Genomic DNA, 15119 nt, shown 5'->3' with positions numbered 1-15119 from the left:
TTGTGCATCATTATGTCTGTTGTTCTGTAAACTGTTGCATGTGTTGATAAGTAGCTATATGAGTAACTATATGGGTTATTGATTGGTTGCCCAAGTATTTGTATGGGAGACTGAGTGTGTGTGTGGGTGGCTGGGAGGTGTATGACTCTGTGCATAGATGTGTGAGCAGTTGATTCACTAGATGTATGGTTTCAAAAGTGCATGTGGAAACAGCTGTATGGGCGGTTGACTGTGTGCATGAGTGTATTGGTGAGTGAATGGATATCTCAGTGCTACATGTCAAAGTAAGTACATATGTAAAACACAGTACATGTGAGAGTTGACATATATAAATAACTGTGCATAAGAGCCAGTGAATGTGTGAGTGGCTGTATGGATCATTGTGAACTTGTATCAGGGATTGTATAAGAGAGTAAATATGTGTTAGTATATGTTTGAATAAGTAAAGTTTGTATAACTGTATAGTTGAGGAAATGGAGGTGTGATTGATTCTTTGCATGACTGACTAGGTGTGTGAGTAACTCCATGGATGAGTGACAGTCTGTGAGTGTCTGTTTACACTGATTGTATCTAAGGTTATATTAGAGTCTGAAGAGGTTCATCGTATTATCGCATGAATGATATCATCAGTGATGTGATCAGTAATGTCAAATGAGATGTCATCAGTGATGTCATTTGAGATGTCATCAGTGATGTCATTTGAGATGTCATCAGTGATGTCATCAGTGATGTCACTGACCATGTCATGAATGATGTAATATGTGACATCATCAGCAGTGGATTGCGGGTGCGCGATATATAGTTAGTGCAACTAACTATATAGGGAATTTCAATGGTTTTGTGTGAGTAAAATAAGGTTTTGTAAATGCGAATTCCTAACTATATATGGTCTATAACCTATGGTTTTTTCAGTGAATTTTCAAGGTTTTGTAAATGCTAATTCCTAACTATATATGGTCTATAACCTATGGTTTTTTCAGTGAATTTTCAAGGTTTTGTAAATGCTAATTCCTAACTATATATGGTCTATAGCCTATGGTTTTTTCAGTGAATATATATATATACATACATATATAAACATATATCATCTGTATATCTATATAAATACAAACATAAAAGCATGCATACATATACTTATATGCATACAGATGCATGTTATTTACATGAAAGTTGAAAAAACTCTAATAAAAGCAAAGCTAAAAAGCCACCTTATTACAAACAGAATGGCTTTAACTTAAACGAGGGCGAGATCTATTGCATTTTCAATGCTTGTTTATTTTGGTTCCATCAAGAAGGCATTCAGATGTGTCACACATTTGCCATAAATTCTGAATGTTAGCACTCTAGTTGCACATTAGATCACTGTAGTAAAGCTACTGCTCACCAGGGACGTCTGCTGCTGGTATTCAAAGTGCATGTTTCAGTCTGCATGTCAGAATTTTTTTTAATGAAATAGAAGAGGATTTGAGAAGTCACTCAAAATGATCCCTAATTTTCTTTCTGAAGCACTAATCATACTTTCTATGGCAAAATTAACCCCCTCATGTTGTTCCTTTTTAAATTGAGTGTTTTAAGACTTACCACTTCATTCCAAACAAGATGGCTTCTGGTGTGCCATACTTTTGTCATAAGTAAGACTGTTAGCGCTCTAGTTGTTCTTTAGAACACTCTGGGATATTCTGTCATTGGGCTATACTTGGGGTACATCTGGGTGATATATGGGCTACATTTAGGCTCTTTTGTCTCTGGTGGCCATCTTGGGAGACTGTATGTCAGAATTTTTTAATGAAATTGAAGAGGGTTTGAGAAGTCACTCAAAATGTGCCCTAATTTTTCTTTCTGCAGCACTAATCATAATTCATATGGCAAAATATACCCCCTCATTTTGTTCCTTTTTAAATTAAATGTTTTAAGAGTTACCACTTTATTCCAATCAAGATGGCTTCAGGTGTGCCATACCTTTGTAATAAGTAGGACTGTTAGCGCTCTAGTTGTTCTTTAGAACACTATGGGACATTCTGTCATTGGGCTATACTTGGGCTACATCTGGGTGATATTTGGGCTACATTTGGGCTCTTTTGTCTCTGGTGGCCATTTTGGGAGACTGCATGTCAGAATTTTTTAATGAAATAGAAGAGGATTTGAAAAGTCACTCAAAATGTGCCCTAATTTTTCTTTCTGCAGCACTAATAATACCTTCTATTGCATAATATACCCCCTCATTTTGTTCCTTTTTAAATTAAATGTTTTAAGAGTTACCACTTTATTCCCATCACAATGGCTCCAGGTGTGCTATCCCTTTGTAATAAGTAGGACTGTTAGCGCTCTAGTTGTTCTTTAGAACACTCTGGGACATTCTGTCATTGGGCTATACTTGGGCTACATCTGGGTGATATTTGGGCTACATTTGGGCTCTTTTGTCTCTGGTGGCCATTTTGGGAGACTGCATGTCAGAATGTTTTAATGAAATATAAAAGGATTTGAGAAGTCACTCAAAATGTGCCCTAATTTTTCATTCTGCAGCACTAATCATACTTTCTATGGCAAAATATACCCCCTCATGTTGTTTCTTTTTAAATTAAATGTTTTAAGAGTTACCACTTTATTCCCATCACGATGGCTCCAGGTGTGCTATACCTTTGTAATAAGTAGGACTGTTAGCGCTCTAGTTGTTCTTTAGAACACTCTGGGACATTCTGTCATTGGGCTATACTTGGGCTACATCTGGGTGATATTTGGGCTACATTTGGGCTCTTTTGTCTCTGGTGGCCATTTTGGGAGACTGCATGTCAGAATGTTTTAATGAAATAGAAAAGGATTTGAGAAGTCACTCAAAATGTGCCCCAATTTTTCATTCTGCAGCACTAATCATACTTTCCATGGCAAAATATACCCCCTCATGTTGTTTCTTTTTAAATTAAATGTTTTAAGAGTTACCACTTTATTCCAATCAAGATGGCTTCAAGTGTGCCATACCTTTGTAATAAGTAGGACTGTTAGCGCTCTAGTTGTTCTTTAGAACACTCTAGGAGGCTGCAGTAGAACACAAAGGAATCAACTGACAGTCTCTGTCCTTGTTGGATGTACATGTTTTACTGAGAATGTCAGACTTCATTTTCACATGACTGAGAAAGATAATGTGAATTTACAGAAAATATGCTTTCAGTTTAGCTTATAGATCCCCTTCCAAACCACTGTGGGAAAATCATGAGATATTAGTTTACTTTCAAACAATATTCATGATATCACAGCAGAAGGTTTTTTCACATGGTAAAATCACCTTAGAACCCACCACAATTCCTAAAACGAGTATGGTACCATCAACAAATGATTTATAATGTAACTAAAGTCCTAAAACCCTCTATTAACTACAATGCTTTTTAATGAGGTGCTATCATGTATATTGGTCCCAAGATGGCTGCCAACACTTCTTGGATGAAGTGCTGACAGCCAATCAGATCAGATGTGTGGTTAGGCTCCGCCCAGATATATATCTTTTTTTGAACCTAAATTACTCAAAATCCACTGGAGCACATATATTGAGACCTAGCAAAGGCACATCGGGCTAACAGTCCCTACAATTTTGCCAAGTTTCGTGCAAATCCATTCAGCCGTTCGAGCTAAAAGTGAGGCCAACCGCCCTATGGAAATTAACATGGGAAAAACGTGTTTTGGGACCCCCCTTTTTTCTCGGCCCCCCCTTGATGAAACCCCCCCAAATTGTCAGGGGCTGCTCAGAAACAAAATGTTCCATTTTCCAGAAAATTTCAGCCAATTCCGTCCACAAACGCCAAAGTTATTAGACATAGAATTTTCAAAAATCCCATAGAGAAAAAATCCTAACTATATATACCTACTGGCGACTGCCAGTAGGTAATATATATATATATATTTATATATAGATATATATATATATATATATATATATATATTACCTACTGGCGGTCGCCAGTAGGTATATATAGTTAGGATTTTTTCCCTATGGGATTTCTGAAAATTCTATGCCTAATAACTTTTGCGTTTGTGGACGGAATTGGCTGAAATTTTCAGGAAAATGGCACATTTTGTTTCTGAGCAGCCCTTGAAAATTTGGGGGGGTTTTGTGGAGGGGGGGCCGAGAAAAAAGGGGGGTCCCAAAACGCGTTTTTCCCATGTTAATTTCCATAGGGCGGTTGGACTCACTTTTAGCCCAAACGGCTGAATGGATTTTCACGAAACTTGGCAAAATTGTAGGGACTGTTAGCCCGATGTGCCTTTGCTAGGTCTCAATATATGTGCTCCAGTAGTTTTTGAGAAATTAACGTTCAAACCAAGATATATATCTGTAACAGCGCTCTGGGCAGCGATCCGGTCCGCTTACTTTTCGCTTATCGGAACTTTGCGCGCAGAAAGCTGATTGGCTCTCCGGTGTCTGTCAACATTCTAAACAGTCCGGAGCGGACGCCATCTTGTCTCTCGGTAGGATCGAGAGACAAGAGGAGGCCAAAACAAAGGGGGAAATTACCATAAGGGGGCATAGTAGATCCTCGTTGACCCCCTAGGTTTTATGTGGAGGTTTTAAAAGGGCCTAGGAGGGTCCAAAAAAAAAAAAATTAAAAAATTTTTTTTTGCGTGGTAAGCGCCAAGTTCGCGAACCGGAAAGCGTTCTGGGCAGCGAACTTTATGGATAAAAGAATGAAAGACTTTTCTAATACTGTATGTTAATTATTTGTTGGTTTTGTTGATTTTTTTTTAATATTTTTATTTTTTCAGCAATTTTTTATTGTTGTGATTGTGTTTCAAAATTTAATAACATTTCTTACATTTAACTACTTTATGAATTACATATAAAAATGATTAAAGACTCAAACAATTTTTTAATATTACATATAATTTTATTTTTCGGATTGTTTTTCGAAATTTACTAGAACGTCTAGCATTTCACTGTCTGATATGTGTTCTTGTTCAGTGAACATAAGTTCAAACATTTGACCGTCATCATAATGAAGTAAATGATCCACTGATTCCACACATTGAACTAATTCATGGTCCCGTGATTGATCCATGAAATCAGAGTCATCATTGTCCTCAATTTCTTTTTCTGTGTTGGTCTCCAGAACAATTTCGAAGGAAACATTCTGCTCACCTTCCATTTTATTGCTGTAATTTGCATAAAAAATAAATATATCAGTAGAGATAGGGCACTGTTGGGTTTAAGTTCAGACAGGCATTTGTGAGTTTATACCAGAGAAGTAATCTATGGGCACTGTATGGTTTCAGGCGTGAATTAGTACTATTAAAAAGTGCCTGTGAAGAAGCCTAAGTAAATTTATAATTATACCACAGAAACCTAAATCAGTCCATAATTATAATAAAGAAGCCTTTCTCAATGTCTAACTCTTACAGAGGGATAGTATATAACTATCTGAAAAAGTTTACCATATTTACTTATAGTGCACAATATACTTCAGTTTTAAAAATAACAACTTACCTTTAGAAACAAGTTGATGTTATTATTGATATTCAAAATGATATATACAACAACAAGTAGTAGTCAAAATGGCTGTGTTTCCTTCTCTCCCTTTATATATATACAGGTATATAACCAATCAAATGTCAGGTAATAAAAGTAGAAAATGAAAGTAACATTTTCATTGGTTGTCAATTCCAACACTTCAGATGTGTTTTGTGAAGTAATTTACCTCACGGTATTTGGAGAGGTCTACAGGCTAAATGGCTAAATGAAATTTCAATGAAATTTGTGAGAATGGAAGGGATTGTTATGTAGTATGAGCTAATGTATATTTGGTGAGAGTGTCTCTAGTCGTTTTTCTGTAAATTACTTTCCCACCTTTTTTTTGGACCGCTTTCCGGGAAGCTGCCCGGTTAGCGAACCTTAAGCGTCACGGGAATCCACCATTTTGTGTTTCGGTCGCATTAAGATACAAGATGGAGGGCAAATAATGTTTAGAATGGGTAGAAGGGGTCATGGTAGACTTATCTTGACCCCCTAGGTTTTCTGAGCATGGCTGAGGAGGCTTATATGTGCGGAAAAAAAAACTTTTTTAAAAAAAATTCCGCGAGGTTAGCTTTCGGTTAGCGAACCGGGTAGCGCTCCGGGGAGCGAATTTTGTGGAAAATTAGTGAAAAAAGTTAGAGAAAAATAATAATTGTGAGTGATCAGATGTAGGGTAGCTCTGAGAAGAGCTTTTGGGTTTATGGTACATTTAGGTACTTATAAGTAGGTACCAATGCACAGTCTTAAATTCAGAATGAAAATTCTGTTGCCCTCATCTGAGAAGTGAACTCCATCTCCTCTGTAGATATCTTGCATGTAGTAACGCAAGTTATTGTTGTAAAGAGAGCCCATTCCATGGTCTCTCATGTAAGCTGAAACAGATTTGTTTACATGCTTCCTCGCTTTCTCAATTTGTGGACAAAATTGGTTGGACCACCTCCATTTCTGTCTTTGGCATATATTGGAATATACCAAGGCAGTTTGAGGAAAAAGTGCCATTAATTGCTCAAAGGTGTCCTTTAAAAGCATTTCCAGACCTACCCCTGTCAAAGTGCCCAAATCATTACCTCCACAGTGCACTATTAACAGGTCAGGTTTTGGCAAATGCATAAAGGTTTTCACCAATGGTATCAATTGGTGACATTTTAATCCTCTTTGGCCCAACCACTTAATTTCCACATCTTGTAAATTGAGGTTACGTAAATTTCTGCTCTCAGCATACCTTTGAGCCCAGTGGATGTAACTATGTCCAACAATCCAGACCTTAAACATGGTGGGTGAAGGTTGGGCTGCAGTCAGATGAAGTGTGGTAATGAAAGGGCAGTTGAAACAGTAGGAGTTTCTAAAGAAAAAAAACTGTGGATTTCCAATGCTAATGATTCATTAGCAGTGATTGGTGCATTTCCATTTCTGAAAACAGAAAGTTAGGGTGCATGGATGTGTTCCTTGAAAGATGTAATTTGAATGGTCAAGGAAGAAACATTTAATGAAAGATTGCACTGGATACGCAGGTGCACTGAGAGTTCAGAGTTCAATTGAAACATTGTTGTGTGAATTTGCAAACATGAGAGGTCTTCCAGGAGGTCGTTGCTATGGAAACAAGGCAGACAGGGCAGAGGGGGGAAGGGTTTTGATTTGAAAAAAGTGAGGGAAGAGGAATGATTGGCTAATATGAGAGATATGTGCAATGAATATCTGTATTTCTGTGCTTTCAATAGCTGCAGCCTTTGGAGTGCATCCTTTTTCTTCTGCTGAAGACAATTTGGTGTATTTCTGAGACTGTTTTCAAAACTCAAAAAATATTTGCTAAGGTGAGAAAAGATTTATTTAATTTAGATAGAGAATAGTATGATTTAAGGAGAAAATGATGAAAAAAGCTGTGTTTACAAAATGTGGTTTTGTCTCTAGTGATATACTAATAGAATTAGTTTCATAGAGGAATTGTAATTGCATATTTGGTGTAACATTCTGGCATGCAGTAACACAAGATATTGTGATACATGGAGCCCATTTCATGGTCTGTTATGTAAGCTGAAACAGATATGTTGCATTTAAAAACGATTTAAGAAATCAATTACATTTCTGGATATGTACTGCTAGAGCTTCATAGGTTGTTTTGGGCCATATTTATAAGGTATTTGAGTGTCTAAGATGTTATGTTCGCCTTTTAAAATGTAAAGTGTTCCTCATGGGGCAAGTGTCTTGTAAATACGCTCCCACTTGTGCTTGGCAAATTTAGATTTTGATTATGGGACTTACCTAGCCATATTAATAGTGTCCCAAAAATGGTGCTAGGGAATTGCAGAAAACACTTTCATGTGTCTCAAGGACATTTTTAGTCATTTCTTCATGAATGCAGGTATACAATTGATTTATATGCTGTGTTTAAAAACGAATTTTGAAATGAATTAAATTTCAGGATATGTACTGTTAGAGCTTCATAGGTTGTTTGGGGTCATATTTAGAAGGCATTTTAGTGTCTTTGATGTTATTTTTCCCTTCTTAAATGGAAAGCGTTCCTCATGGGGCCCTGAGCAGTTCTTAGCCATGTTATTTAATAGGAAGTGGATAACATGGCTAAGAGCATTTGCTGGAAAATGCATGAATATCGCAGATTTTTCTGCTATATTCATGCATTGTGGCCGTTTTTTTTCACATTGCTTCATAGGTTGTTTGGGTTCATATTTAGAAGGCATTTTAGTGTCTTTGACGTTATTTTTCCCTTTTTAAATGGAAAGCGTTCCTCATGGGGCCCTGAGCAGTTCTTAGCCATGTTATTTAATTGAAAGTGGATAACATGGCTAAGAGCATTTGCTGGAAAATGCATGAATATCGCTGACTTTTCTGCTATATTCATGCATTGCGGCAGTTTTTTTTCACATTGCTTCATGGGTTGTTTGGGTTCATATTTAGAAGGCATTTTAGTGTCTTTGATGTTATTTTTCCCTTTTTAAATGGAAAGCGTTCCTCATGGGGCCCTGAGCAGTTCTTAGCCATGTTATTTAATAGGAAGTGGATAACATGGCTAAGAGCATTTGCTGGAAAATGCATGAATATCGCTGATTTTTCTGCTATATTCATGCATTGTGGCCGTTTTTTTTCACATTGCTTCATAGGTTGTTTGGGTTCATATTTAGAAGGCATTTTAGTGTCTTTGATGTTATTTTTCCCTTTTTAAATAGAAAGCGTTCCTCATGGGGCCCTGAGCAGTTCTTAGCCATGTTATTTAATTGGAAGTGGATAACATGGCTAAGAGCATTTGCTGGAAAATGCATGAATATCGCTGACTTTTCTGCTATATTCATGCATTGCGGCAGTTTTTTTTCACATTGCTTCATGGGTTGTTTGGGTTCATATTTAGAAGGCATTTTAGTGTCTTTGATGTTATTTTTCCCTTTTTAAATGGAAAGCGTTCCTCATGGGGCCCTGAGCAGTTCTTAGCCATGTTATTTAATAGGAAGTGGATAACATGGCTAAGAGCATTTGCTGGAAAATGCATGAATATCGCTGATTTTTCTGCTATATTCATGCATTGTGGCCGTTTTTTTTCACATTGCTTCATAGGTTGTTTGGGTTCATATTTAAAAGGCATTTTAGTGTCTTTGATGTTATTTTTCCCTTTTTAAATGGAAAGCGTTCCTCATGGGGCCCTGAGCAGTTCTTAGCCATGTTATTTAATTGGAAGTGGATAACATGGCTAAGAGCATTTGCTGGAAAATGCATGAATATCGCTGACTTTTCTGCTATATTCATGCATTGCGGCAGTTTTTTTTCACATTGCTTCATGGGTTGTTTGGGTTCATATTTAGAAGGCATTTTAGTGTCTTTGATGTTATTTTTCCCTTTTTAAATGGAAAGCGTTCCTCATGGGGCCCTGAGCAGTTCTTAGCCATGTTATTTAATAGGAAGTGGATAACATGGCTAAGAGCATTTGCTGGAAAATGCATGAATATCGCTGATTTTTCTGCTATATTCATGCATTGTGGCCGTTTTTTTTCACATTGCTTCATAGGTTGTTTGGGTTCATATTTAAAAGGCATTTTAGTGTCTTTGATGTTATTTTTCCCTTTTTAAATGGAAAGCGTTCCTCATGGGGCCCTGAGCAGTTCTTAGCCATGTTATTTAATTGGAAGTGGATAACATGGCTAAGAGCATTTGCTGGAAAATGCATGAATATCGCTGACTTTTCTGCTATATTCATGCATTGCGGCAGTTTTTTTTCACATTGCTTCATGGGTTGTTTGGGTTCATATTTAGAAGGCATTTTAGTGTCTTTGATGTTATTTTTCCCTTTTTAAATGGAAAGCGTTCCTCATGGGGCCCTGAGCAGTTCTTAGCCATGTTATTTAATAGGAAGTGGATAACATGGCTAAGAGCATTTGCTGGAAAATGCATGAATATCGCTGATTTTTCTGCTATATTCATGCATTGTGGCCGTTTTTTTTCACATTGCTTCATAGGTTGTTTGGGTTCATATTTAAAAGGCATTTTAGTGTCTTTGATGTTATTTTTCCCTTTTTAAATGGAAAGCGTTCCTCATGGGGCCCTGAGCAGTTCTTAGCCATGTTATTTAATTGGAAGTGGATAACATGGCTAAGAGCATTTGCTGGAAAATGCATGAATATCGCTGATTTTTCTGCGATATTCATGCATTGCGGCCTTTTTTTATCACATTTGCAAGCACTTCCTAGCCATGTTATCCAATGGGAGGTGGATAACATGGCTAAAAGCATTTGCTTCAAAGGTTGTTTGGGGTTATACACCATTTTTGGGAAATTATTAACATGCCTATCTAACTCCCATAATCAAAATCTAAATTTGCCAACCGCAGGTGGGAGTATATTTACAATAAATTTGCACCATGAAGAACGTAAAATAGCATACTAGATACTCAAATAACTTATAAATGTGACCCAAAACATCTTATGAAGCACTACTAGTGCATATTTCCAGAAATGTATTGGTTTTCATTTAATGATTTACTTCATTGGTAGGTCTTCACATGTTTTTTTACCTTGGTTTTTTTCAGTGAAAATCTTATCTGCAACCATGTGTTGGCCTCACCTCTAATAAACAAAACAGGTGATGGACTGAATGTGGATCAATGACACACATTCACCCCAGTCTAAAGATCAGGGCCTAAACAAATCTTTAGATAGGCTACATCTTATCGTCATCCTGAATTAATGATCTAAAATATTAGGGAGTGATTTATGAGTGTTGTATGCCTGTTTTGTACCATTGAGTGTCATTTTTGTGATGCAGTGCTGGTGGCAAATATTTGCTATGTTAAATAATTAGTACGGCATTAAGTTTTAGATGATTGTTATTTATTTACTGTTTGGTAATAGTGGTTAATAACATTTTATATTATATTTTTCCACAGGTTCAACTGCAGATTCTTTCATAGTTTGGTAAATGCCTTCCAGAAGTCGAATACGAAAGGCTAGAAAACGTCAAAGACAGCAGGATGATGTTTTATTGCAGCAGTCCTCTTCCCCAAATACTTGTCAAAACACCAAGAAAGGTCCGGGTAAGAGCACGAAATCATTCTTAAGAAATATTTGTAGTAAAAAAAATTTTGCTCAAAAAAATGTTTCAGTTCACAAAAAGAAAAATAATTTAAATGGAAAGGAGAGACCCATCACAAATGTTACTGGTAGAGGAAGAGATAACTCTGTGCATGATAGTAGAAGGAAACAACAGTTTAGGGACATTCGAACTCGAATGTTCCGTAATAGGATATTAGTTAATTTATTGAAAAATATTAAAAAGAAAGGCCAACAGAAAGCGGCATTTTATAGGAAGAAGAAAAATGTAGAGAAAATTATTGATCATGCTTTTGAAATTAAGCGAAAGTTGTTTATTTTGGTAATCAATAGAATTAGGAAACTAAGCAAGGTAATTTCTGATTTCAAAACAAAAAGTAGATGGAAGAGAGTAGTAAATCGTACTAACTTTTGTGAAGTTTTTTCCGGAGAATGGATGCATAGTTCAAGTTCTGAGGCATTTTTTAATGAGGAGACTTATTTTCAGGATAATGATTTGGTGCATGCAGTTGACATCAGTGGTCGAGCTTATGAAGTGAAGGATGGTTGTCCAGTTGAAAAAGAACAACTTGTGACAACAGAGACAGAAGAGGCGCTAAGTGATGAGGTTTTAGGAAGACGTCCTAAGGGTCCTGTGTACATTTGGAAGTGTAGTTCTATTTGCAGTGTGCGACAGGTTTCCATCAATTTGCTTTGTGATTTTATACGGACATTTAATAAGAAAAGTTTGAAGCAGAAAATGAAGTTGTTGCAAGATTTAGATCCTTGCAGAGTGAGACAAATGACAGGTTTCCGTGGTCATTCGCTGGCTTGTCTTTCCAGGAGAGTATGCCAGAGTGTTTTTCATCATTTCAGGATGCTAGCAGTGCATCATAATAAAGTGAGAAAATTAGTGAGAATGTTGTATTATGCTAAGAGTCCAGCAATTATGCTTAAACAGTTATGTGCTGCTCTTTTGCATGGTTCTGAAATAGATGTGAAGAATCTTTGTGAAGAAATTGAGTTTTGTTACTTTGGTAGTATAGATGAGAATGTTCAAATTGACCCTGAAGTAGAGGGTAATGTGGAAGATAATGTACAGGTTTCCAGTACAGATAATTTTCAGAAGGAAATTGCCACGTTTCAGATGAAATCAAGTGAGAGGCCTAATTTCACTTGTGTATGTTGTCGACGCACTTATTATAAGAATCAGACTAAGGTAGTGGATTTATATGCAAAAAGTGAAAGGGAAAATAATAGTGAATGGAAGGATTTAGCCACATACTTGATGGTAGAAAATTATTTTGATTTGGGATCGGATCAACGTGTGTGTACTTATTGTTGTAATAAATTAAACCAAAACCAGATGCCTGCTAGGGCAGTTCATAATAATCTGGAATTGGTTGAGATTCCTTCTGAATTGAAGGATTTAAATACTTATGAATCTATTTTGATTCAAAGTATCCATCCCTTTCAGGCTATTGTAAGAATGGAGCCAAAGACAGGGAAGTTGCCTCCAGCAGATTTACAGAGAGGATTAAAGGGAAGAGTTGTTTATTTGCCTCTAGATTTGAAGAAAAACATTAACACAATTGGAATAGAAAAAGTGGAAGAGGAACCTCTGGTTATCTTGGTTAATGGGGTTCCGACAAAGAATAAGAAAATATGGCAAGATTTAGTGGATGTTAGGAAAGTCAAAAAGGCAACAGTGTATTTGAAGAAAAATAATAAGTACTATAAGAATGTATATGTTGCAGAAGAGGAAGTAAGTGATGAAGAGGATAGCGATTTGTGTGCAGGCCAAATTGAGAAAGTAGAGGCCTCTAAAAGTGAAGAAATATATGAAAATTATAGTGTTCATCCTTTGCATTCCAAGGAAGTCATGGGGAATGCTATTGAGTTGTTTCAAATGAAACAAGCCAAAGGGAGTCCCATTAGTGTTTGGGAGGAAAGTTTGGAAGCTCGGTGTTTCCCACAGCTATTTCCCACAGGTCAAGGAGGAAGATATGATGAGCGACCTCATCAAATTCCTGCGTCTGAATACCGGACTTTACGATTGTATGCAGAAGATCCTAGGTTTCGGCAATGCATTCCCTATTTGTTTCATCTCCTGTTTGAAAGCGATCTGTCTGGACTGTCATATGCAGTGAACCACATCTTAAAAAGTGGTATACACATGCGAAACATCTCGGCAAGTGACTTTATGCATAAAGTCAATGTCCAAGACAGTATTTTGGATTCTCACTTAATTAATCTCATGGCGTGTCAGCGTGGTACTAATGAGTACTGGTACCGTCGTCATGGTGATTTAAAATGTATGCTGAGGAACTTAGGAACTCCAACATGGTTCCTCACTCTGAGCTGTGCCGAGTATGGGTGGGAAGACTTACTTGAATTTCTACGAGAGGCAAATGGAAATATTGAAAACATTGAATTCAAGACACCTGGAGAACTGTGTTCTTTGGATCCTGTGAATGTATGCAGGTACTTCAATCATAGATTTGAAGCTATGATGTCTTTCATCACAAATAAAAAGAATCCACCTCTTGGAGAGGTGTTGGATTTCTTCTGGAGAAAGGAGTACCAAGCAAGAGGTGCCCCTCATATACATATGTTGCTGTGGATCAAGGATGCACCTAAATTTGGAACAGATCCGGATGACTTAGTGATGAATTTCATCGAACAGTATTCTACGTGTGCTGTTCCAAACGCAACGGAGAAGAAAAGTCTAAGAGAACAAGTTCTACGTTTCCAAAGCCATCGTTGTGGAAAGTACTGTCGTCGTAAATTCAGAAACAAGGACAAGTTTTACACCAAATGTCGTTTCAACTTTCCACGACCGGTGATTTCTAAAGGAAGAGTGAACAGTTTGATGTCTTCGCTGCGACATAATGTGACGAGGAAATCACCCAAGAATACATACAATTTGAAAAGGAACGAAGAGTCCAAGTACATCAATGACTACAACCCAGTGATTTTGTCCATGTGGAATGCCAACATGGATATACAGTTTGTGGCTGACAACTGTATGGCTGTGGCTCGGTATGTGACATCTTACATCACCAAAAAAGAAAAGACCGAACTGAAGGATATGTGGGAGGACATTTCCCATGAAAAGAGCCTCAGCAAGAAGTTGTACAGTTTCAGTCTGAAGATGTTGTCGCATCGAGAAATCGGAGCTTACGAATGTTCTGATCGATTGTCTTCAGCAAGTCTCTATGCCAAATCCAGGAGTCTCGTTTGGGCGAGTCTTGGTCTTGCTGCAACGCGAAATCGAGTTCTAAAACCTGTTCGGGAAATTGAGTATTTGGCAGAAAAGGAACCAAACAGTACCGACATTTTGAAGACCAACATGTTGGATACATATTATCCAAATCGAAGCAGTCACCTTGAGAATGTTTGTCTATATGAGGTTCTCCAAAATTATATATTCAAGAGGAACATCAAAGAAGATATTGAGAAAGGAGTGTATGCTGTAATTGGAAGTGAGGGATGCCTGGTCAAGCAAAGAAAATGCCAATTAGTAAACCATCGAAAATTGAGTGGCGAATCTCCAGAAAAAAAGGAGTTTTTCTATTTAGCACTTTTGCAACTTTTCAAGCCTTGGCGTGCAGAAGAGGAACTGCTTGGAGATTTCCTCTGTTACGAAGACTCTTTCAATGCAGCCAAGGAGTCCATAGAATGTCCTGCTTTTTCTAGATATCAAGAAATGCTAACTTTGGAAATTGAGCAGGAAGCAACGATTGCAGCCGAGATTGCCAGAGACAGTTCTCAGGACAGTCAGAGTTCTGTTTCATTGAGTCAAGATCCACTTGGAGGACCTATTATCGAAAATGAAGCTGCCACTGCTATGAATGAAGTAGAAAGAGCCATGGCACATGCTCAGGAGGATTCAGTTAACTTACAAGACTTGGAAAAACAACTCAACGTTGAGCAGAGGAAAATATATGATGAAGTTACCAAGGAAATTGAGCACGGATTAAGTCATGAGAAGAAAGAGTGCTCATGTACGTCGTTGAAGCCTGTCCGACTGTACGTGAGTGGAGAAGCGGGAACTGGAAAGAGTTTCCTCATTAAAGCAATCTCTTGTTATT

Source organism: Lissotriton vulgaris, chromosome 10 (assembly GCF_964263255.1).
Source record: "Lissotriton vulgaris chromosome 10, aLisVul1.2, whole genome shotgun sequence".
Lineage (NCBI taxonomy): Eukaryota > Metazoa > Chordata > Amphibia > Caudata > Salamandridae > Lissotriton > Lissotriton vulgaris.
Note: the sequence above shows the minus strand (reverse complement) of the source record.